A 25,335-nucleotide genomic window follows, 5' to 3' on the forward strand; every position below is an offset into this window, starting at 1 on the left:
TGTTTGTTTATTATTCTCACTTTAACAGATGAAAATAAACAAGTGAGATGGGAAAAATTTCGTTTTTCATTTAGTTGCATAATAATTCTGCACACTAATAGTTGCCCAATAATTGTGCACACATAGATATTCTCCTAAGAAAGCCAAAACCTCACTTTTACTTTCTTAAATATTCAGGTTTGAGGTTTATTAACATTTTGGATTGACCGAGAGCACTGTAGTTGTTCATTAATAAAAAGAATCCTCAAAAATGCAACTTGCCTAATAATTGTGCACACAGTGTAGAGTGTGTCTGCGACTCTTATGAGACTTAAGGGTTCCATAAATACTGGTTTGAAAACTACAGCCAACAAACATGAAAGAGACTTTTTCATTTCCCCTCAGATGTGTGTTGATATGAACAAAGTACTCCCTTTCATAAGATAAATTCTTGCATTTACAAACGTGACAGCTGAAAGTAGCTAATTATTTTTGAGTCTGACTAACTTGTGTGGAATGCACTCTACTTTTTTTTTTTAATACTTTATTTACAATTTTCAGAAACATAAAGTGTTGACAGGACATAATTCAAAAACAAAAACAAAACATAGGGTAAAAACACATACCAAAAACAAACAAACAAACAGAAATTAAAAAAAAACAAGCTGCCAGACAGATTACTCAATTACATATATGGTCTTTTGGGAATGTTCTCACAATAGCCTCATCTCAGAGATAGGGCCAAGTAACATGAACAAGTGAACAGAGTAATATACTACATCAACTGATGTAGCCAGGTAGGTCAGAGTTGCTGTGGAGTTAAAGATATGTTGCACTGTGCCAAAGCAGGTCCCCATGTTCTCTCAAACCTTTTCTGTGTGTTGCCTTTGTGGAGACGCAGATTTTCCATTTGAATAACAGACAACATCTCCTTGAGCCAGTGTGTAAAGCAGGGTGGAGAAGTAGACTTCCAAGTCAAAAGAATAAGTTTCTTAGCGACCACCATCCCTAGATGTAGAGCAGTTTGTGTATCATAAGGAAGCTTAAGAGTCTCTGCAGAGCATCCAAGGATGGCCAGATCGTAGTTTGGCTGAATGTCTCCAGAATAGGCTTTTGAGAGCCACTGAAAAATTGTATTCCAAAAATTATACAGAGTAGGGCAAAACCAAAAAAGGTGCGCCAGTGAACCCTCAGCAGCGCCACATTTATCACATTGAGAAGAGACCGATGGGAAAATACGGTTTAGCTTTGTTTTTGAGTAGTGCAGTCTATGCAACACCTTGTACTGGATTAATCTGTAACGTGAATTTATAGAAGAATTAATCCGAGTCATTGCCACTTCCCAGAGCTCAGCTGATATATCTGAATTCAGGTCCCTAGCCCAGGCCTCCCTAATGAGGTCAGAAGAAACCTGATCAGCCAGACATTCTACAAATTTTGATACTAGATGCTTGGAGTCAGGAGGGAGCAAGAGAATTGAGTAAAAAGGAGAGGGTGAGTGGTGGTGGGGGACTTAAAGTCTTGACACTCTTCCTGAACGTAGTGCCTGGCTTGAAGATATCTAAAAAGATGTGAGTTTGGAAGATTAAACTTAGTTCTTAGTTGACTAAATGAAGCGAATTGGCCATCAATATACAAATCTAGGAAAGTTCTGATTCCCCTCTCTCTCCAAACTGCAAAAACCCCATCCAGTTGTCCAGGCTTGAATGTGTGGTTTTGGCAAATTGGTGCATGTATGGAGCCACTAGGGGCCCGGCGAGCCATTTTTATCTGGTTTAATATTCGCAAAGAATTCTTTAGGGTAAAGTTCTGTCGGATTGACTTGTCTATGAGGGTAGGGCTGGAAAACAAAAGTGCAGGAAGTGAGGAATTCTTAACAGCAGAGGCCTCAAGTTGTAGCCACAAAGGGTCCTTCTCTGCCTCTGCACCACTGCAATTCCAGTAAGTAAGAGCTCTGGAGTTAGCTGCCCAGTAGTATTGTTTCAGAATTGGCAAACCGAGACCACCTTTTTTAGTGGGCTTCTGTAGGTGAGGCTTGGATATCCTGTGTGATTTGTAACCCCATATGAAAGAGCCTATGATAGAATCGAGCTTCTTAAAAAAGGATGCATTTAAATATATGGGCAGGTTCTGAAAAAGATATAGAAACCTAGGTAAGCTTACCATTTTGACTGCGTTTACCCGTCCTATCATGGATAAGGGCAATATTCTCCAGGACTCAATATTTTCTTTGAGTTTTTCTATTGATTCTGTAAAGTTGCATTTAAAAATATGTTTTGGATCTCTCGTGAGCTTAAGGCCAAGATACGTGAAACGATCTTTCACTACACGGAAAGGCAGTTTTTCCAAAAAGTCGTTGGTGAATTTATCTACCAAAGGCATAAATTTGCTCTTTTTCCAATTTATGGTATAACCAGAAATACTCCCAAAGGAGTTTATATATTCAAGAAGGATGGGAATGGAGGATGCTGGGTTGCCAAGACAGACGAGAAGGTCATCAGCATACAGGGTCACACGGGTCTCAATACCTCCCAGTTTGATACCTTTAATGTCTTGATGTCCTCTAATTCCAATCGCCAGGGGCTCCAGCGCTATGTTAAATAGCAAGGGGGACAATGGGTCCCCTTGGCGAACACCACATTGCAAAGTGAACGGTTTGGATCTGTCCCCATTTGTAAGGATGAAGGATTTTGGATCTTTATATAATATTTTGACCCATTCTATGAATGTATCCCCAAATCCAAACTTCCTGAGAGTCTCAATTAGATAGGGCCACTCTATCATGTCAAACGCCTTGTGCGCATCTAAAGATAGTATAGCAGGGTTATCCTCTTTGTCATGAACAGCGTACATAACATTTAAAATTTTGCGGACATTACAAAAGGAGTACCTGTCTGGAACAAAACCTGTTTGGTCTGGGTGGATTATGCTTGCTATATGGTTTCCCAGCCTTTTTGCTAATACTTTTGTCATTATTTTCAAATCACAATTTAGCAGGGCAATGGGCCTGTAATTGCCAGGATCCGTTTCATCTTTATCTTTTTTTAATAGGACACAAATGTTTGCTTCGCTCAAGGAGGCTGGGAGCCTCTTGTTTTTAAAAGTATCGCAAATCATTCTCATTAATATAGGTGTGAGAGCATTTTGAAAAGCCTTGTAGAACTCTGGCCCAAACCCATCCGGTCCGGCCGCCTTTCCAGAAGGGAATGCTTTTATTGCCTCCTGTACCTCAGATGACGAGAAATCCAAGTCCAAATTTTCCCTGAAGGCGGCATCCAATTGTGGGAATTGAAGCGGTTCGAAGAAACGATCTAAGTCTTCCTGTGTAGCTGTCGATTTGGACGTGTAAATATCTGAGTAAAACTCCTGAAATCGATTGTTGATATCCTTCAAGTCAGTAAGCATCAGGCCAGATTTAGATTTAATTTTATAGATGGCTCGTTTCGCTTGTTCTCCCTTTAATTGTCTTGCCAATAACGTTTGTGGTTTGTCGCCAAACTCAAAGTGTCTCTGTTTAAGTTTGAGAAGTGTTTTACCAATCTGTTCCCCCAGAATGGAATTGTAGTCATATTTCAATTTATGAATATTATTATAATCTGTTTGGAGCAAAGAGCTTTTATAAACCTGTTCAGCAACCAGCAATTCTCCATCAATCTCCTCCAATCTATTTCTCCTAGCCCTTTTCAATGTAGCTTCATAAGAAATAATGTGGCCTCTAATATAAGCTTTAAGTGTTTCCCACAATGTTGAGTCACTCACCTCCCCGTTGTCATTGGTCTCAAGAAACTGTGAAATATTCGTTATGTGTTTTTTAAATGCTTGGTCTTGGAGTAAGAGGGGATTGAAACGCCAGGTATAGGCTTGTCTGGGGAGGGACATTCGGAGGTTCAACTCAACCGGACTATGGTCTGATATTATTATATTGTGATATTTGACATTGTCAGTATTGGAGATCAGTCTAGAGTCGACTAGAAAGTAGTCAATCCGTGTATAGGACTTGTGTACATTAGAATAAAAGGAATAATCACGATCAGATGGATGTTTCAGTCGCCAAATATCCACCACCTTCTTTGACATCATCAAATTATTGAGAGTTTTAACAGCCACAATATTGGGGGGAGGAGCTGAGGATAGTCTGTCCAGATATGGGTCAAGATAACAATTAAAGTCACCTCCGATCATTATATGGCTCAAGTCATTATCAGGAATTAAATTGAACAATTTACGTTCATTTATATATCCAGTTAGGATTAAAAACCTGCCATTTGGATCAATTATGGATGACTGAAAACGGAAAGGTATAGTCTTACGGAAAAGGATGGCCACGCCTCTAGCCTTAGATGTGAAAGGAGAATGATAGACCTGTGAGATCCAGTTGGCCCTCAGTTTCCTGTGCTGAGTGGCTTTAACATGCGTTTCTTGTAAGAAAATGATGTCGGATTTCATTGTCTTTAAGTGTGCAAATACTTTACCACGCTTAACCGGGTGACCTAAACCACGAACGTTCCAGGAGAGCAAGGATATAGAATCAAGCATATTACTCATTTATGATACCTTCAAAACAGGACATTGAATATCGACCAACAAAATAATAATTACGTTATAAGCGAACACAAACTTAGCACTCAGCCTGGCAGGCAGCATCAACAAACAAAAAATACAATTAACAGTTAACAAGTACATGAACAAAACCCCCACCCAATGCTTCCCCAAACGAAGCAGAGTTACCCTCATCCACATCTGGGACCACCGGCTGAAAAAGCAGGGAGAAATTCTCCAAAACACAGCCCCTCGTTGGCACACACGGTACAGAACAGATTAAACATTAAGAAAAGAAAAACAATCGCCGTTGTAACAATTCAGTGACCATGGAACGTACTCTACGTTTGCATTTCGCATAGTAGCCTTTCAAAGTTTTTGCTCAATGAAGTTCTTCGCTTCAGCCGGGTCGTTAAATACCTTCACTTGCCCCTGATGATGAACGTGGAGTTTGGCAGTGAACCGCAGCGAGTGCCGGATCTCCTTCTCTCTCAGCAGCTGTTGTACTGCACGGAAGCCCCGCCGTTGCTCCATCACCTCCGCTGTATAGTCGGGAAAAATCAAGATTCGGTTTCCTTCGTATTCCATTGACTGCTGTCTCCCGAGCCGCAGAATCTTTTCCTTCTCCTGTGCGAGGTGCACCCGTGCTATTATCGTGCGGGGTCGAGAGCCTTCTGATGGTCTGGGCTGTGGTGTGCGGTGCGCCCTGTCGATGACTACCGAAGTTGTTAGCGAAGTTAGCGAAGTTGTCTTCCCCCAGCAACTTGGGAATCAGATTGGAGACAAATTCGGTTGGCCTCCCTTTCTCTTCACCTTCTGGGATGCCAACAATCTTAATGTTTTGGCGCCTGGACCTCCCTTCTAGATCACACAGCTTGGCCCTTAGTGTTTTGTTTTCCCGCTGTAACTCAGTGACTGAAGTTTCCACGGCGTGAATGCGCTGCTCGTGGTCTGCGGCTTGATTCTCGGTGGCGGACAGCCTCTCCGTGAGCACTTGCTGGGCAGACAAAAGACTCTGGAAACTCTGTTCGAACTTGTCGAACCGTTCGTTAAAGGACTGCAGGAGCTTGTTTGACAGTTTTTGCCAGATAGGTGGGAGCTCATCCTCCTCCTCGAGCAGTGACATGTCTCTGGGTTTCTTGCTAGCGAGGTCACGGCTAGCGGTAGCTCCGGCTCGTGCAGTTTTAAGTGACATTTTAACGTCCGTTTTCGGTGGAGGAAAAGATAAACTGACTGCGAAGATTCTTAGAGCAAAAACGTAGAGTCTAGCATTAAAGAGGCGATTATATCAGTAGAACTGTGTGAGCCTCGAGAAAACACGTCTACACTGCACTCATCTCACTAGCGCCCCCTGCACTCTACTTTGATGTACAATTAAAGCATTCCAAGTCTTAAATGTGCATGGACATTTTGAATATGTACAAGGATAGCGAATGGTGCGCCCAAAATGTGGATGATTGAGTTTATAATGGTTAAGTAGTGCAGACCTACTTGCAACAGCAACTGAACACCCCTTACGCCGGGTTCACACAGGACGTGGAAGCGCAGCGCCACGGCGCGCCGCGCCAAGGAAAGCCAGGCGCCTCCTTTCCGCCCCCCTGTTGCACAATTGTGCCGTTCACATAGGCTCCGATGCGCCACGCAGCGCCAAGGGCGCCTCGCGCCCTGCACCGATGGTTTCGGCATCGAGTCTATTTTTTCCGCTTGCCGCGAGCGTATCGTGCCAGGAAACACACTGAAAAATGATTTTAAACGATATAAATGGCATATTTTATATGACATAAATTATCAAATATGCATTCCCATACTTTGTATTCCCCTTCTGTTGTCCTGGAGTTTTAATTTTCACAATTTTCACAATCACATAATTAAATGTCCCCCTCTGCCCATCCACTACAGTCATATAGATAGAAAGAGAGAGACAGAGAGAGAGACACAGAGAGGGGGTGGGGTGGGGGTGGCTATAGGGTTGCGTAGTCACTTGTGACTACCTCATTTACCCCCAACACCCGACATTGCACGGAGCAAACAGCGGAGAAATTCTTGAAGATGGATGACATAAAGTTGATAATTGAAGTGGAGAAGTACAGGGAGGATCGCAGGATGACCGGCGCGGAGAAATGCGTGTCCTGTGTGAACTGCCAGGCGGCTGCGCTCCGCGTCCTGTGTGAACCCGGCTTTACACTGCCACATTCACTGGAGAGAGGGAGAGAAAGAGAGAGAGAAAACATTTAAACACACACACACACATTATCTTATATTAATTTGACCTAATAAATCAGAAAATATGTAAACTCCTGCAATGTTAGCAGACAGTATGCAAAATGTTATAGATTAATATTCAGAAATTGACAGCAACATTGTCATACCAAGGTATTTTGAATGTCTTCAAAATCAGGTTTACATAAGTCCAGTCAATCAATAATAGCATTTGAATACTCACCATTTACTACAGAGCCTGTGGGACAATGCTCAAAGGAACCGTCAACCGTCTCTGCACCAATTACCTATCAAGGAAAAATACATTTTAAAATGATTTTACTATTCACACTAGGGCTGCACAAAAACATGCGATATGCGATAGTGTTGTTTAATAACTCAATGACGATATGACTTGCAATAAATAAGCATCAACAGTCCCGGGAGAAGGCGCACAGCCCGGCCACAGCGCCACCAAGTCCGTGGCAGACACCATGGAGCCATACACAGCTCCACTAAGTCCACTTACAGTGTTAATTTGGAGTCTTTCATACATGTTTGGAACGTGACATTTTTTTTCAATTTTCAATTTCTACATTTTTAACAGTTTTTAGCGGCTCTGCTCCCCTGTGTCTTTGTCATTCGTGTTGTGCGCTATGCCAACAGCGTCAAACCAAACGGAGCGACACCATCTTCTCCGACTCTACATACATTTACTAAATGTTACGGACTTAATCTGTATACATTTTCACACTATAAAAACACATATATATTGATGCACATATTTCAAGAAATATTAACACACATATATGAGTGTCACGGCATTAGCCTAGCTAACGCCAGTAAATGGTAACGTTAGCTATCCTTTGAACACTCAAATCAACATGGATTTATACATATTGCTCAACATTACTGGCAAATAAACCCTTTGAATTTACTTTAAAAAATCATGGAAAGTATTTCCACATGATTAAATGGGTTTCTTTCAGTATCAAGCAATTCTGTTGGTCTAACATAATGTTCTTAGGTTGGGTTAGTGCAATTTCTTACAGTTGATTCAATTTAGTTAGTTGAATTAGATCCAACTTGATTTAATAGTTAGTTGAATTAGGTATAACTTAATTTAATAGAGTTGATCCAACTGATATCAAATTAATTAAATTTAAACTATTAAATGGAGTTAATTTATCTCCAAAAAATTAAGTTGGCCCAACAGAATTGCTTAGTGCTAAAAGAAAGCCATTAAATCACATGGAAATACTTTCCATGATCTAATTAAATCAATTCAAATAGCTGTTAAGTGTAAACAATGTGAACAGTAACAAAACAAAATTATATGTTTTAAAGGATGGAAACAAGAAAAGACAAACTGTGGATGAGGCAATCAAATTGTATTTCTTCAAAAACACAATGTTTAACACTTTCAGGTGCTTGTAAACAACATTAAAAAAATACTTTCTCTTAAAATCAACACATTGCTTCCCTTATTATTCAAAGTGCAAACAGAAAGACATTGTTAACACTTTCAGGTGCTCATAAATATAAAAATATACTTTTCTTTTTTGAGAAATTGAAAAACGTCCAAACAGAATGGATCTTAGTACTAACAACATAAAGAAGCAAATCTACAAAAGTATTCAGTGATTATCTGAACAGTAAAGTGGTGTTAAGAAATGGGGCGCTGCCTAGTAGCCATCACATATTACAGGATTCCATTAGAATTATCGTGGCCGAGGGAGCGGTCAGAGATTGAAAGTTTTGGAAAGTTCTGACTCAACAAATTTCTAAATTGTTTTAAAATGAACGGGGAACCCCCCCGACCCTATTTGAGCCGATCAAGGCTTAAGATTGATCTGTACCCCACTCAATCAGGACTGACAAGGTCGCAGACCAGATTTTTCTGTCGATTGTTGGGAGGGGCCAATAGGGCGTACAATAACCTTGCAGTGTGAGGCCAGCATTAGACTCCCATTCCCCTTGAAACATTTCACACTCCACTTAAACATCAGTACAACATATTTAGAATGTTAACAGTGAACAATTACATTATCAGAAACGGAGGTTCAATGAATTCTAGAGCCTGCTCAGTGTCAAGACTGGAAAATTGAGAACATTTTAAACAAAACACCGCTTCACTTATTTTTAAGTGCCAACAAAATGCTACTTTACCTTGGTAAAAAAACATAACATTTCACAGTTAGGCACATTTTGACATATGGGCAATCAAAAACATTGTTGAAGAAAAAAAATAAACTTTAGAGAATCATTGAAAACCTTCTTACACTCTGAGTATTTTAACTTCAATTATGTTTTGATTGAACAAGATTTTTACTCATCGTCAGTCACCTATATAAAGCAATCACCAGGTGTTTTTCCTAAGGTGAGGATGAGCTAAGTCATGTACCTTGTGTGGTTATTAACGGGAAAGCAATGTTTTGAGAGCTTGCACTTTTGTGGAAAGTTTGTTTCCATCTTGTTTCATAATGATCTTCTGCAGAGCTTCAAAGGTGTATTTTAGCTCTCTGGGGTAGCTCAGGTTTAAAGCATAAACGAGTGCAAGCAACATTGCCACTGCAAAAGGCACATACCTCAATTCATCCAACACCTTTACACCCTCCAGAATAATTCCGACATCATCTGGGTCCTCACTGGGCCCTGCACTGTGGTGTCAAATGACGAAGATTCCAAAGACCGTCTCTGCCAGACTGCTTTCATCATCGCTCTGTAATTAATAAAAAAAGAAATTAATAAGAGAAATAATATTTCATTATGTGCATTATATTCCATATTTTATAGCACGTGTCATTTTTACACTATTAATGTAAAACAGCTATCACCAACTATCTTCAAATAAACTAAGTAAATACATTCCAAATGTTTTTAGAGCTGATATTTTGAAAGTTTTAAGGGCAATGTGAATTCAAAGGAAAATTAACCATGATCATCCTCATAGTGAAGATTAAGTTAAATCAACATACTTTTGTCGTGTTCTTTGATCCTTAGGTATGAGAAGAGTCGGTCTTGGTTTGGTTCAAAAAGTATTTATTTAGAAGCAATGAAAAGGTACAGCATAGCTATGGGCACTCAATGCACAGCCTCGGCTTTAGTCAGTAGCTCGGGGTAGTCAAGAGTCGCCCCGAACGGACGACAGGTGCAATATTTATAATAGTTGGTAGAAGGCGTGGTCCCAGCATCTTGGAACTGGAATCCACCAATGATGAGGAGCCGCTCCCAGGTTCGTCCCTCCTTTGATAGTAACTGGGCAAATCTATACATTCTGACAGTGTTAAGTTTTGTGTATTAAAAACAAGCCTTTATCCGGCTGAAGCTTTATGAGTCTTTAGTAGTTTTGCAGATATGGTGTTGTTGGAGTGAGAAACATTGTGTTTCTGTTTTATCGGCTGTATGTTCTGTGTGCGTAAGCATGCGTATTCATCAGACAAGACAATGCCTTTCCTATCTGGCCTTCAGAAGCTGGGGCAGCTGCTTGATTTCTTTCTAAGGCATATGTCACAGTGCCTTAATGAGCACAGTGCATTCATGTATGTGTGATGTTGAATAAAGCTAAAGGAATACTCTAATATATATAAAGGTTTATGTATGAGAACAAGTTTAAGTACAGTGTTATTGTATGCCACGGATTACAGTCCTAACACATAACAAAACATTAATTCTTTCTGTTAAGGTACAAACATGGTGCGTGTAAAATCGATCCTTTTCGGGGCTATAGTGTCTAATTATATTATTAAAATCCTAACAAATCCCTCCTTTCACACCATTTTATGGTGTGAACAACTTACTGGGGATCATCCACGAACTCCCCAACCTCCATCTCATCCAATGCAAACTCATCACTATCATCATCATCATCATCATCATCACCACTCAACAAAGGCAACTGATAGGGTGGGGGATGGGGCATGTTTTCCTTGGTCAGAGCCGTGGTGGTGAGTCTGTTGAGCAAGGTCCTAAAGCAAGGGATGCAGCAGCAGCCACAGGTGACTAGGATAGCTGCAAAGATAGCTAGGGAGAGGAGGCAGGATGCAATCAGCCCTTTCCATTTGCCGAATGCAGTGTTCATCCAATTATCTAGGGGGTTGTTAATTCCAGAGTCTGCGGCCATGTTCTGTGCCATGGTGCGTAAGGCGGAGAGAGCCCTGGTCACAAGCCATCAGGGGCTGTATTGCTGGGGATAAATGTACAACAAGAACTTCCTATCATAGTGCACACACCACCCTTGGTGCCAGTAGGAGGTCTAGGGCCATTCGGTTCTGTGTGACCATAAGGTTGGTGAGGCGTTGGAGATTGAAATGGACGTAGTTAATGCGATCCACGTTTTTGTTGGGAGTTACCCATATCCAGATAGACTCAAATCCCGCTGCAATTTGATCCGCTAATTTATATTGGTCTGGAACACCCCGAGGAAACCCTATGGCATCTATGTATGTGGGTGAGTCCCTATTTAAGTCAAAATGCGTTGTTCTTCGTCGGCGGGTGCTAGTGGGTTGTCCTGGGCGGGGAGAGAGGATAGTCAGGGGCATGGCCAATTGAACAAGTGTGCAGGAACCCTTCCAGTTTGAAGGAAGGCGGTTCCTCAAACGTTTTCCTCCACAGTACCAGAAGAGGTCACTGCAGGCCCACTCCAGCTGTGTGGCGTTGTGCCAGTCGGTAACATTGATGTTTCTAGAACACCAGGAGGACGGTATTGAACCCATCTCTCTGTGAGATGAGTTACCTTCTTTAGTCAGACACGTGTAATTTCCCTTTACTGAAGTAAATATAGGGGGCAGCGTGTTGTTTGGCGCCGGGGGAAAGAGATGACTGAGAGTAGAACAGTTGGCGGGACTGGCTTCCATGTGTAAGCCATACATGCAATCAAAACCGGGTCGATCCGAGTCTATCAGTAGGGGGGCCGGGGTGGTGGTTAAGGTGGGCCGGGGCTGACTGCAGACTATACAATTAGTGAGGTTTTGGGAACGGGCGGTAAAGTGGACCCATTTTAGCCATATGTTTTCATCAGTGTATCCAGTCTCTATTTCTACCACATCTTCAACGGTACTGGCGTCGTAATATTGTACCGCAGGGGAGCTGGGTGGGGATGGTAGTGGTGAGGTGGATTCAGGGGGAGAGTTCGTGGAGCTAGTAGTAGAGTTATCAGACGGGGAAGGGGAAGGCTGAGTTCTAGGGGAGGAGGAACAGACGTCTACCCTAACGATGCCCATGGGGTCAGCTCCTGTCATGTCTACTCCTAAAACAAAATAATAAGGCAGTGCGGCTTTTTTAGTCAATTTGTTATAGTGGAGATGTTTAAGAGTCTTTAAGAGACTATTGTCGGGGGAGCCGGCAGACGTGATCCTCCGGGTGAGGGTGATGTTTCTTTGGAGCTGTCCTAAGGGGTTTTGTGCATTGTATCTGTGGGTGTAACCTCTGGGGCCTGTGTTCCACAAAACGTGTTATCAAAGGTTTATCATTTTGCATTCATCTCTAAACCATTGTTTTTTATATGTGATATCAGGAACCATATGAACATGTGATGTATAATGCAGAAAAGTAATTTTCCATTTCTAAGCATGTGATTGCTTCTAATATCAATGTGTGTGTGTCAGTGACATTTGGTGTGTCACTTTCATGTATGTGTGGTGTGGGTGCGATACCATGTATCTCAGGCGTCGAATGAATCAGAGTTTCCACCGCTCTCTCCTGGCCCCCCTCCTCAAATCTGCCTGAGCAGCTGCACCTCGTTCCTCCGGACACTCCCTCGCCCAATGTCCCCTCTTTCCACACCTGTAGCAGGTGTCTGCTGTTCTGTTCGTGGAGGAATACAGGGCGGAGGTGAACGGCTGGGGCTGAAGCCACTTCAGGTCTCTGAAGAGGGGCACAGTCGAGATCGTGGTCCACTCTGACACACTGAGGCACTGTGGGATACAAAGAAAACTTTTTCTGTGCAGATTTATCTGTTCGTTCACATTCATTGGCCATTTTATCACATTCATTCCCTTGGGTAGCACACTGCATTTGTAATGACAAAGAAACAGTTGCAGGTGTATGCTTTTTATGTAGATGCAATGAAGAGATGTGTGTGTGTGTGAAGAGTTGAACTGTGTGAGTGTGTGTGTGTGAACTATGTGTTGTGAGAACTACGTGTGTGGACTGAGGGAATATTAAAATCCCAGGAGATAAGACACAGACACATGCTGAAGGCCTCTTCGAGGTCTTGTTGGGGGAGATGAGCACAGTCTCAGATTTGTGGCTCTGATGTCATTTTGGCAGTTACACAAGCAGAATAGTATGCATAAGCAGAGATAATATTTAGTGTGGTATAATGGTAAAAGATTTTCATTACATTCCTCCTTTTTGATCATAAAATGATCACAACATCAGATACAAAATTTACTTGCAAAATGTCAGCACAAATTATATCTAAGGGTGAAAATCTCAAGTAAAATTCTTAAGTAGTCTTTATCTTCCAATTCTAAAAACAAAGAAAATTAAATAAATAAATAATTTCTGTGTGGAAATTGCTTCTTCACTCCAAATTCGATCTCTATTCAGTTAAGGATATATCATTTCACAGTACCAATTTTGCTTGGATATGTGCAAGGAACCCTCTAATTTTGTGCACTAAAAAAAATATTATGGTTGGCGGTCTCGATAGCAAATTTTGTTGGATTATATATTGTCATAACTCTAAAACCATTTTAGGAAAAATTATATTATAACATAATCATGCAAGTTCACCTTTTCAAAGAGCAATGAACATTATTCAGTCTGATATTTGAATTTTGAAATATTAAAATATCCTTGTTGAATAAAACATAAACAAAACAAATAAAACAAACATCTAATAAAACAATGAAAAAAAACATAAATAAAATAAACAACTCCAACTAAAATACCAGATAAGATGGACTCTCTAGTCCCATTAACGAGAATTGCTCTTGAATACATAAAAACATTTGACACAGGATATATGTTACCAGCTCAGTAAACTGCTTCTCTAATTGAATTGTTAAAATACAAAACATTCATTTTGTACAATTACAAAATTATTGGGACAATTACTAACTGAACTTTTTACCTTCACAACCTTGGGATAAGAACAGTTTAATAATCTTATCAAATAGGAGCACTAAAATTGATTAAACAAAAGATGTGCTCAAATATAAAGTTAAACTGGGAATTAAATATTTGAATTCATTACAAAGTATTATATAGAATTCGTCACAAAAAAATCAACAGTCCTGTAAATCATTTAGAATGTCTTAATTATCTATGGAGTTAAAGCAACAGAAACACAATTACTAGAATTATAAAAATTCACTGCCTGATTACTAGAAATCACACTTGTAACCGAAATCATGGAAAGCAGTAGGGATTTGTCTCAGGTAGAAAAAAAATTTGATGGCCTCACCCACAGGGGTGAAGTCCTGCTATCTCCATCGTCATTTACATTATCTGCGTGTTTCTCTTTGCTCATATGGAACTCAGAGGTGCGTAGCTGAGTTTAAAGTAGAGTATACAAGCTTATATTTGGAAATAATCAAGACAAGACATACAGATAGATCCTCCTTTTGTGGTCAACGTATTACTTTAAGATTTTGAGGAGGAGTCGGCCAAATCAGTGGCTACTTCTCGTAAAGACCGAGAAGGTGGGTCAGTGGGTACACAATGTGTGAGGTGGTGCCAAATTGCTCCTGTTTTTCCTTTTACTCGGATCGCATGTGAGGTACACTCTGTTACCTCCCAAGGTCCTGTCCACCTAGGGTCGGGCCACTTTCTCTTGTGAACCTTGACCCTAACCCAATCACCCGGTTTTACTGGAACAGGAGTATCCGTGGGGGTCTCGTCAGAACGTCCGGCAGCCGCCTGGACCTGTGCAGACAACTTCAGTAAAGTTAGTTAAGGCTTTCATGTAGTCAGTCAATTTCTCCTGACATACATCCAACCCGGGTCCATACCCAGGGTCTCGAGGAGGCCCTGGCATGGGCCGTCCTGTGAGAAGCTCATGTGGGGATAGTTGACACCATGTGACACCATTGGATGAACTTCTTATTGACATGAGCGCCAAGGGCAGTGCTTCAACCCACGACGAGTGAGGTGTTGTGACATGCTAGTGCTGTGACATGTTGCTGTAATGTGTGTGTATCTGTGTGGGTCGGGGTTGGTCGTGTTGGTATGTCAGGGGTGTGTATCTCTAACTGTAAAAAGTTCCCGTCGTCATTTGTCTCTTAGTGGAAAAAATTAAAAATTTAAATTAAAAATTAAAAAATAAAAAATAAAAAATAAAAACAAAAAACACAAGCCAATCCAATGATGTCAAACCAGTTGTAACCTGAGCTGTAATGTCCTTTGGTCTCCCCCAGGTGGCGTCCTTGTTTTATCCCTAGCTGTAATACCCTTTATCAGCCCCCAGATGGCAGGCGTACACCGCTAGTTGTACTTTCTTTTATCCGCCACCAGATGGTGACCTCACTCTATTTTTCTTATTTCCTTATTTATTCTGTCTCTGTCAGCCGGGTGACCTTCCTCTTGTTATCTCCTCCTAATTTGGTTCTCTCTCGTTTTCCACACACACACTTTCATTCACACTTGTATCAGACTTAGTGCTGTGTCACCATAGTTCCTTTACATGAAGTTCATATTAGGACTACTCAGATCAGTTCCATTACCCACACGTATTAGTTACCTTAAGTTCTTTAATCAATCTCCAAAACGCTATTGTTTAGTATTTAGTAAATACCCACACATTCAGACCTCTTAAATCTTATATTTTTTATATTGTCAGTTTTTTGGTCTCTGTCAGTCTTTTTATTCTAGTCAGTCTTTTCATCTGTCAGTCCTCGCAATATGTTATGGCCTCGGCGTCTTTTTAATTTGTGCCCGATTCAAGCAACGGTGTGTCTGGCTAGTTAAGCTCCTCACTCGTCAGTGCCGGTAGCCCCTTCCTCCAGTTCACACCCTAATCCCAGATTTGGTTGCACGGATGCAATCTATTGCATGAATCGTCTGTCTTTTCTCCAATCTGAATTAGTTTTAAGGGTTCGTGCGTCACAGACTTTTTAAGTGTGGCGCCCGTCCCACGCAGGTCCCAGACCTCGCTTTTTATCTTGTTTCTTTTGTGCCAAGACAGGGTCCCAGACCCCTCACAAGGTCCCAGACCTTTCATATGGTCCCAGCCCTTTCACAGGGTCCCAGACCTCTGTTTAGTACTTTTATTTTACATACCCTTTCATTGCTTCCATAAAACACCGAACTTTATTATTTTACCTCCTTTCTCCTCTCCGCACACTCACAATCTATATCAATGCCTATATAACTAATGCAGAATTTGTTTTAACAGGTTTCTGCTTACCTTTTAGTTTGGCGCCCGTGAGTATGTGGAGAATCGATCGGAGCGGCCTCGACCTTTGGGTCTCCGGTCTTTCTGGTCAAAACTTCTCTTCAGGATCACGTCGGGGTCACCAATTTTTGTCGTGTTCTTTGATCCTTAGGTATGAGAAGAGTCGGTCTTGGTTTGGTTCAAAAAGTATTTATTTAGAAGCAATGAAAAGGTACAGCATAGCTATGGGCACTCAATGCACAACTTCAGCTTTAGTCAGTAGCTCGGGGTAGTCAAGAGTCGCCCCGAACGGACGACAGGTGCAATATTTATAATAGTTGGTAGAAGGCGTGGTCCCAGCATCTTGGAACTGGAATCCACCAATGATGAGGAGCCGCTCCCAGGTTCGTCCCTCCTTTGATAGTAACTGGGCAAATCTTCACATTCTGACAGTGTTAAGTTTTGTGTATTAAAAACAAGCCTTTATCCGGCTGAAGCTTTTTGAGTCTTTAGTAGTTTTGCAGATACGGTGTTGTTGGAGCTTGAATAAAGCTAAAGGAATACTGTAATATATATAAAGGTTTATGTATGAGAACAAGTTTAAGTACAGTGTATTGTATGCCACGGATTACAGTCCTAACACATAACAAAACATTAATTCTTTCTGTTAAGGTACAAACATGGTGCGTGTAAAATCGATCCTTTTCGGGGCTATAGTGTCTAATTATATTATTAAAATCCTAACAATACCAGGTACTCTCTCACCAGCTTCTCTGGATCTTCATTCAAGTAGACACAAAGACCTTTCAGTATGCATTCTCTTTTGACATCAATGCTGTCAGTCTAAGTATGCAGATTAGAGAGAATATGAGAAAAAATTAAGAAAAAACACATTCGGAAAACCATCTTGACCAACCAGTATAGTTGCTTTCACACACCTGATGCAAGATTCACAGGTCATCACAACATGAAAAGATGTAGATATGTATGCAGTAATTATTATAAATAAATAATTTTAACTCTTTGACCCCCCTCACATATTTAACATATTGGAGACAAATCTTTACTATGTCTTCATACAATATACATTCTCTTTTAAAGCATTGTACAGTTAGAGAAATATATTTACTACATACAATAATTAAAGCCTAGTAGTACTACTTGTCCATGTGCACAAACCCACCAATTATACCAACTGTATTTTTTTTCATATTTATCAAATTCTATGGGATTTTTTTGGCAGTTCATCTGCCTCAAACATTGCCTCCTATCAGGGATTATTATATCTCATACCTGGACTTCCAGGATAAGTGTGAGAAATGAATTTGTTTCATTCATTGTTTTTAATTTTTCAAGCTGAAGCAAGCATACACCTTTTCTCAACTAAATGCATGCATCCGTTTAATGTTAAATTTACAAATGTACAAGAGGTTATTTGAGTGTCTCTCAGTCACTTTTCCATTATTATACCTCAGTCATGGGTACCATGATGCTTCTGATCTGTCTCCCTTGAACTCCGCCTTTCTTGGTTAGGTCTGCAGAGTTAGCATCCAGCTCAGAGAAGAACCTTGACTCTAAATGGATTGTTGTGATTCTCTTCAATTCCACACACACCTACAAATTGAGAAAAAGAAAAAAAAAAGACAAAATTAAGTTTGGCTATTTTGATTTCACTGGTACATGTTTGATTTAGCAGGTCAGACAAGGGGATGTTCCTTCACACAGTCATTTACTTACCTCACGCACATGGAAGAGAGCCGGCCACCTCATTTTGAAATCAGCTGTCATTGGTGCCTCCCAAACTACTTCTTGCCTCCTGTAAGCAAAGGTTTTGTCCATCATTTTCGCCACATTCTCCTCATTGTTTCTTTTCTTCACTTCTGAGAGGAGGGCCACTCTTAGTCCTTCTTGTGTCTCGGCTGTTTCACCAGACGGATATGCAGGGCAGTAATTCGCTTCTGCTTTTTTTGGCCTCTTCACACCATAGGCAGGACTGCATTTGCCATCAGGTTTGTGGGGAAGGGCATTTACTGTGACTTCTGGGCAGCCAAGCCGCCTGAGCTTTGTTCGGTAGTTACCAAGTTTATATTTCAAGCTCGTCTTCCAGCCGCCAAATCCAGTGACTGAGCCTGGCTCTTTCAAACATGGATGTGCTGATACAAGAGCTTCAGCTACCTCCTCAAACTCACGGTCGGAGAGGTACACTTTGTACTTGACAATAGTTTCAGTTAAGCCATCAAGAATGGCTTTTAGTTGGGTATCAGGACTTAACAAAGTTCCAGTTTCTTTGAAAGCAGTGTTGGCCCTTTCCAGCTGCAGCTCAGCATCATAGGAGAACCGAGGAACATTGAAGATAATGGGCCATCCAGAGGATCTGCAGGAAGTGGACTCCAGTGAAGACAGTATTTCTGCATCATGTGAGCTACCAGAAGAAAGGGACGAGGAGTCATCTGGAGATCGAAAGGTGGCAGCAGCAGCTGGGTAGGGAGGGGGCAGAGAGCCATCATGCTGGACAGATGCAAAGGAATCAAATATGACCTTGAGGGTACTTTTGTCCTGGACATTTGACATTGAGAGCAAGTTGGTGAATTCATTCCCAAACTCATAATCCATGAATTGAAGCCTGGAGTCCCCTTCTACTCCACACTGCTGCTTTATTTGGTGTGCGAGGTCACTGATAGACTCTGGTATCCCACCTGGAAGGATCAATCTCTGGGAATTATTTTCTCCCAGAATGATTCAGAGCTTCACTAGATCAGCCATTTCACCAAAGTCTGCAAATGAGGAAAGAGAAGATAAGCCTAAAATTGGTCAGAACTTGAACAAAGCCATTTGACATTTAATATAAAGATTAACATACCTTATGTGATAATATGTCTTTTTAATGTCCCCAATCTGAGAGGTCCAACAAAGTAGTCGGTCAAAGGGCAGTCATCAGCCAGTTCACGAAGCTCAATCAAAACCGTTTCTCTAGCTGGACATGCACTCAGCTCAAAGGCTCTGAAATATTCCCTGTACCATCCAAAAAGCCTTCTTACAATGAAACACAGTTTCTCCTGCACAACACAAATCTGAACTATCTCTCCGAAATCAGGCAGGCAACTTGAGCGACTATCATTCCATTTCTGAAATTTACACCTTTGCTTGACACACACTTAGTAAGGTGGACTTCAGTCGTACCAGGGAATTTCTGCTCAATAGTCAACTACTACTTGTTTCAAAACATCAACAGAAAAGGTTGAGACATTTGTTACTTCTAGGGCAGTTTTTTCGAAACTAGACGATCTCAAATGATGTGAAATCATGAGCTGATGCTTAACAGCTAGCGAGAGGGGCACATATTTAAAGCAATTGGTGTGTTGTGCAACCTGCTTAAAAAAACTGTGCTTAGCCTCAAATCGCATGGTCCAGTGTCCCACAAGAGGACCAAACATCCTGATCAGCTGGGGATAGTGCTCCAAATAATGATGTTTTGGAAGGAGCTGCAGGTCAGGGAACAGTTCTTGGTATTTTTGTCTGTGCTCTGAAATTTTGCCCTCAAGATAGGCAATGGACTCATCAGTATGTGCTGGAACAATGACAAGCTCTACAATGTCTTTCAAGTCCAACAGTATTTGCTGAGCCATTTCACCCTCAGGCACAAGATGCCCAATTATGAATGGGAGTAGTTGCAAAAGAGCCCAGTTTTCACGAGCATTGCCACCAATTGTTTTCCTTGTTGAAAACGTGTGGGATCACATGTGGCTTGTTGGTCTTGTCTCCCCACTTGTAAGGGAAATGCAAGATGGACTGGTTGAAGGCTTCAAGACTAAAATATTTTTGGGATATCAGCAATGCCAAGCACCGTGCAAGCTCTACCGGCACCATGCCCTCGAAAACATCATGCATAACATCTGGGGGATAACCTGTGAGAACACTGAAGTGGGAAAGAGTTTTGGTGATAACACAATGGCTTTTCACTCCGAAACAACTTGCACTGTTCTCCTGAGCTGATTTCACATGAGAGTCATGGAGTTCCCTTGTTCGGAGACTAAATGCACCCAACTTTACATCGTTTGTTTGGATGTCTTTTCTTGTTCCTGTGCAAAATCGACAGATATACCCACCAGAAAAGCTCTCATTGAAACCAGCTAAACTGTGAGCACCCAGGTTATCTGCTGCAACAACCTGAATCGTTCCTTTAAAACATCTTCCGAGCAACGGAATGAAAACTCCTTCTTCCTCCAGAGTTTTCATATCTCGAAGCAGAGGATGTAAGACATTGTCAAAACCATGCTTTTTCACATCATCAGATTTATACAGGACTGCCAAGTAAATTGAGGAAAGTGATGAATGTGAACCTGGAGGCAAATTACTCAAGCTCCAGTAGATTCCACAAAGCTTATGTTTCCTGCGTGAAGTACCCAGGGGATTGTAGATCTCAAAGTCATCTACATATAAAGTTATCAAGATTCTCAACTCATCCCCGGACAGAAACTGTTCTCCTGGAAGTGAGAACCATCCTGAGATGATTTGTAAGTTTGCTGCTCAGTATGCTGCCTATTAGTCTGCTGTGCTTTGTGGTTTTCAACTACCCTGTCCACAACATCGCTTCTATCAAAGAGCTGCTGCAAAGACTTCAGTACAGGCACATATTGAAAACTTTGTTTTTCCTTGGCATCAAATATGTACTCAATGGGCTCTACAACCTTAAAGTGTTTTTTATAATACTGGTTGCGAAGATAAGATGTGCTCAGGGGCCCATCTTTCCCTATGGCTTTGAGCAAGGGGTTAGATGGGCACAGAGCAGTGGCTACTTCAGTTAACACATCTATATCAGTTGTGGTACTATGTTTCTGAAATACACTCAAGAACGTTAATGGAGAGAGGCAATGTTGCTGAACTTGACAAGTAATGCAGTTCCTCTAAAAACTCATCCACTTTTCTGCTTGGCACATGTGCAAAATGCTCCAACTTGAGCAATGCTGCAGGTAAATTTTGCTCAGTTACTTCAGGGAAGTTCTTGTTTAAATCCACATCACTACTTGAACATGCAGGGTCTGCTTCAACTGCAGAGTCATTTAGATGATATGCATCTTCCTCTGGACTATCAGAGGAAACTGGATTGGTTGTAACTACACCTGGCCTGAAATTTTTCAAGGTATGTGGGTTGTGCTTTCTGTTTTTGTGAGAGTGAAAGGTTCCATATACATTTGTTTTAAAACTGCAACCAATAAACATACAACAGTTTCATTGCTCTTCAAATGAGTGCCAATGTTTATGAAATAATCTCTTTCAGTAGATAGACTGCTGCAAGTGCAAAACATACATCTGAATGTTGACAGTTCCAGCAGCTCCTGGGAATTTTGTTTAGGATGGACTCTACTTAAATGAATATGCATAGCATTCCATGTCTTAAAAGTACATGGGCAGTTTGTGTGTGGGCACGGGTAGCACTGCCTTTGACTCTAAGGTCTAAGATGTTTCAGTAGGACATATCTAGAAGATGTAGATTTTCTACACAGCTTACAATTCCACATTTACCCCACATCAAATTTTTGACGATGGACCTGCAGTCTAAATGACCTACAAATTGACAAAGGTATCTGCTGCTCTAGCTAACAAAAAAACACAAGGGAATTTGGTAGATATACTTTAGCTGGACCCTTACAGACGTCAAAAAGTAAAATAAAAAATAAACTTTATGATGGCCCCCTTTACCTGCATTCACAGACAGGTTGGACAACAGACACAGGAGCAGTCGGACAGGACGCTCTTGTGTACAGTACAGCACACTTTGGCATTCACAAATTTCTGTAATAAATTTAGAGAGATTGATCAGTTAACATGAAGTTATTAAATAATTAGAAAAACACATCGCGCACATAAACACACACACACAGGCGAGAGCTAGATGCAGAGGTCGAAAAGGGTGAGTGTAAGGAGGAGATAGGGAGAAATGGAAACAGACGAAGGGAGGAAGAGAGAGACAAAAGGCTAATGCAAAGCAGAAGAAAATATAAATACTTAAACATACTACATAGACATTTTAATTTACCAGGCAAGTAACTGTTCCTGTGTAGTTATTATAATTATATCAGCAGGTTGAATAACAGAGCAGGAGCTGGCAACAATGATCCATCTGATTCACCATTAAAACAGAGAAGAAAAAGAGAAGAGCTGATGTTTAGTTTTGCGGACAACATTTCACAGTGTCATATTCTCTGGTTAAAAGTGTTCAGATGCATTAGTTTATTTTTTTGCTAATGGATCATAGAGGCTGGAAAGACAAACCGGAAAAAACATGTCATTATACAGATGTAGACAAATTCCAGTATAAAGAACACAATGTTGCTAGAAAACGCAACGTTTGTGGACGTCCCGCTTCACGTGTCTGCATGAATGAGTCACGTGTTCCGCCATGCTCGACTCGTATTTATATCAACTCGTTAAATAGTCACACTGTCCCAATGCACTAACGTTACTCACTATTTCTGCCAGCAAATGTTCCTTCGTGATAAAATAAGCCGAGTGTTGCTGTAATGGAGCTCTGCTCACATGTACCGGTAGATTCTGATACTCTGATAATAAAACATCAGAGTATCAACATTGCAATTTTCAATTCATTAACTTGCCTGTGTTCCAGTGGAAACTCCATTGCTAAACAAAGCCGGATCTTCAAGTTTTTTTTTTATTAAGTTGATGTATCAGGGTCAGAAAGCTGTAAAAGAACAGTAAGAAAATAAGTGATACATGACAGTTGTCTTCTCCTGTAATAAATTATTTTACATCCTGAGGTGGTGGGAAGTTCACTAAACAAAATGAATACATCTAGGATGTCTCAACAAGTACTACAATGATCTTTGGCATGAATAGTTAACAATATGAATCTACTGTAACAATGTAAATGTTACTATAACAGCATCAGCCTGAATACACACATTGTATTTCTGGTGCATAGTAATAAAACTAATCTATCAAACAACAGATTGAATTTATATTGATGTGGCAAATTACCTGTTCAACAGAAAACTGGAGACTTAAGTGTCAGAAACTCTTTGTCTCTCAGTAGTTTTCCATCCTGGAGACAATACGGTGTTCATCCTCATTTCTGTCTCATTTCCCCTTTCAAGACGCCTCACTTTAACTTTCACTTTCACTTCTCAGATGAAGCCTGTGCCATTCCTTTGGATTTTCCGTCTTTCGATTTTCCGTCTTTTCTGTTCGCAAACTTCCTACAGACCTTTCATAACAACCTCCCGGTACCACTTCTTCTTCTCCGTTTTTTTACGGCCACGGTTGTTCATGCAGCTTATTCAGTAAACAAAAGCATACTCAGTGTCTACACTCCAGACCAGCTGACCCGTTTGTGCCTTCCGGGCATCTGTAGCAATATAACGATCCAAAATGGCGATGGGGGGACCCTCTCGAATGGAGATATTACGAATTCATAATACTTTTTCTATTGAAATAAAACGCTACGGTTTTTATTTTAGTCTCACTACAGAGTTAATATAACTTAGATATGAGGATTATTATGAGGGTGGCATTTGCAAGAGAACACAAAAATTGGTATCAGATGACAGCAGGTTCACACTGAGCACATGTGACAGGCGTGAAAGAGTCTGGAGACGCCGTGGTGAACATTATACTACCTGTAACATCATCCAGCATGACCGGTTTGGTGGTGGGTCAGTGATGGTCTGGGGAGGCATATCCTTGGAGGGTCGCACAGACCTCCATGTCATAGCCAACGGCACCTTGACTGCTTTCAGACCGCACGCTGGTGCAGTGAGTTCCTCCTGGTGCAGGACAATGCCCGGCCTCATGTGGCCAGAGGCAGTTCCTGGATGCCGAAGGCATTGATGCCATTGACTGGCCCTCACGTTTCCCTGACCTAAATCCAATGGAGAGCCTATGGGACGTTATGTATCGGTGCATCCAATGCCGCCAGATACAATCACAGACTTTCGAGGAGCTCACTGATGCCCTGATCCGGGTCTGGGAGGAAATCCTCCGGGACAACATATGCTGACTCATCAGGAGCATGCCCAGACGTTCTTGGGAGTGCATACAGGCACGCCGAGGCATTACACAACTACTAAGTCACATTATGAGTTGCCATGATCAAATTCACGTAAGTTGGATCAGCCTGGGATTTCAATTTTGTACTTTGATTTTCAGTGTGGCTTTGAATCCAGCCCTCAATGGGTTAATGATTTTGGTCTCCATTGACCGTTGTGACCTCATTTTCTTCTCAACTAATTATACAATGTACATTACTGTGTATACATGTATATATATATAAAATGTCCCTCTCTAGCCCTCTTGTGGTGGTGAGTATGTCTTCTTCCTCAAGCTCGGGTCCTCTACAGGACTTTTGCATTTTCTTAGCTGTTCTTAGGACTGCACTCATCTGCACATAAACTTCAGATGTGGGTCAGTTTGGGGGTCAAAGCCCCTAATGCTCTACTACCACGGGGACCATATATATATATATATATAATTATTTATTTTCATATTGTGGAGGGATACCAGATTACTGAGTCAAGTCAACTCAATTCAGTTTTTGTGAATAGCACCAAATCATAACCAATGTATCTCAAGGATCTTTTCATTTAGACACCATGCTCTCTATAGACCATACTCTTATAGTATTATTTAGAGACACAACTAGTCCCCCATGAGCAGCTCTGGTGGGCTTTGTAACTTAGGAATTACATTCTAATTTCTTAAATTCTATTGTGGATTTTACATGGAGCCAATGAAAAGAAGCTATTAAAGGAGTTATACAATGCCTATAAAAAGTATTCACCCCCCTTGGATGTTTCACCCTTTTGTTGCTTTTATACATGAAATCATGGTCAATATAATTTGGCTTTTTTGACAAGAATTTGCAAAAAAAGCTTCTTTCATGTCAAAGTGAAAACAGATTTTTACAAACTAATGTCAATTAATTAAAAATATATAGTGTAAAATAAGTGTTTGCATAAATATTCACCCCCTTTAAAGTGACTGACCTAATTCAACAGAGGTCCAGCTAGTTGATGCCAGCAGTGTCACAATTAGTGAAATGGAGATCACCTGAGTGTAGTTGATGTGTGTCAAGTGATTGTAGTATAAAAACACCTGTGTCTGGGTGGTCCAGTCTCTGGTTCATCAGGATTCCTGCTACAATTGCAACATGAAGACAAAAGAACACTCCAAGCAACTCAGAGAAAAGATCATTGAAAAGTATAAGTCAGGAGATGGCTACAAAAAGATTTCCAACTCACTGGACATCCCACAGAGTTCAGTTAAATCCATCATTAAGAAATGGA

At 41.0% G+C, this 25,335-nt stretch overlaps 1 protein-coding gene and 1 long non-coding RNA gene across 5 annotated transcripts in view; both read left to right on the forward strand.

Annotated features, from left to right (window-relative positions):
* Positions 1–25,335, forward strand: part of LOC117759412 (anoctamin-9-like) — a 157,247-nt gene that overhangs the window by 21,011 nt on the left and 110,901 nt on the right. The window lies entirely within an intron of this gene.
* On the forward strand, positions 623–22,240 carry LOC117759465. The gene is made up of 3 exons (XR_004613483.1): positions 623–786; positions 16,307–16,315; positions 22,229–22,240. It is a non-coding gene; the product is annotated as an uncharacterized LOC117759465 (long non-coding RNA).

This window comes from Hippoglossus hippoglossus, chromosome 3, assembly GCF_009819705.1.
Source record: "Hippoglossus hippoglossus isolate fHipHip1 chromosome 3, fHipHip1.pri, whole genome shotgun sequence".
NCBI classification, from domain to species: domain Eukaryota; kingdom Metazoa; phylum Chordata; class Actinopteri; order Pleuronectiformes; family Pleuronectidae; genus Hippoglossus; species Hippoglossus hippoglossus.